This window comes from Carlito syrichta, unplaced genomic scaffold, assembly GCF_000164805.1.
Source record: "Carlito syrichta isolate Samal-C Ts95f unplaced genomic scaffold, Tarsius_syrichta-2.0.1 Scaffold91636, whole genome shotgun sequence".
Lineage (NCBI taxonomy): Eukaryota > Metazoa > Chordata > Mammalia > Primates > Tarsiidae > Carlito > Carlito syrichta.
In genome coordinates, this window is record NW_007035732.1 from 244,292 (window position 1) to 245,452 (window position 1,161).

A 1,161-nucleotide genomic window follows, 5' to 3' on the forward strand; every position below is an offset into this window, starting at 1 on the left:
GTGACTTCATCTTTTATGTTTCTGATTGTGCTTATTTGGGTTTTTTCTCTCTTTTTCTTGATCAGTCTAGCTAGGGGACCATCGGTCTTGTTTATCCTTTCAAAGAACCTACTTTTTGTTTCATTGATTTTTTTGTATTATCTTTTTGTCTTCTATGTCCTGGATTTGGGCTTTTAATTTGGTGATCTGGATTCTTCTGCTGAAATTAGAGTTTTTGTGGTCTTGCTTTTCCAGCTTCCAAAGGTGGCTTGTTAGGCTGTTAATTTGTGATCCTTGCATTTTCTTCATGTGCATTTGTAGGGATATAAATTCCCATCTTATTACAGCTTCCATGGCATCCCAGAGATGTTGGTAAGATGTTTCTTCATTTTCATTTGTTTCCAGGTATCTTTTGATCTCTGTTTCGATTTCATCATTAACCCAGGAGTTCTTTAGCATCATACTGTTTAGTGTCCATGTCTTTGTGGGTTTTGGGAGGACCTTATTGGTGTTAATGTTTATTTTTATTCCACTGTGGTCCGAGAAGGTGCATGGTAAGATTTCAGTCCTTTTAAATTTACTTATGCTTGATGTATGGCCAAGTATGTGGTCAATCTTAGAATACATTCCATGCAGTGATGAGTAGAATGTATATTCTGTGGTCTTTGGGTTCTGTAGGTATCAATTAAGTCCATTTGGTCAAGAGTCACATTGAGGTTCCGGATCTCATTGCTGATTTTTGTCCTGATGATCTGTCTAGGGTTGTGAGTGGGGTATTAAAGTCCCCAGTTATGATGGTGTTAGAGTCAATATTTTTCTTTAGTTTTCCTAGAAGCTGCTTTATGAAAGTTGGCGCTCCTAGGTTGGGTGCGTGTATGTTTAGGATAGACACTTCTTGTTGATGGAGTGAACCTTTTATCATTATGTAGTAGCCCTCTGTATCTTTTTAAATTTTTGATAGCTTAAATTGTATTTTGTCTGAAATTAGGATCGTGACTCCTCCTTTCTTTTGTGTTCCATTCGCCTGAAAATTTGTTTCCCATCCTCTTACTTTGAGTCTGTGTATGTCCTTTCTAGTGAGATGGTTCTCTTGAAGGCAGTATGTTGTTGCCTGGTGATATTTTATCCATTTTGCCATTCTATGTCTTTTCAGTAGTGCATTTAGTCCATTCACATTCAGAG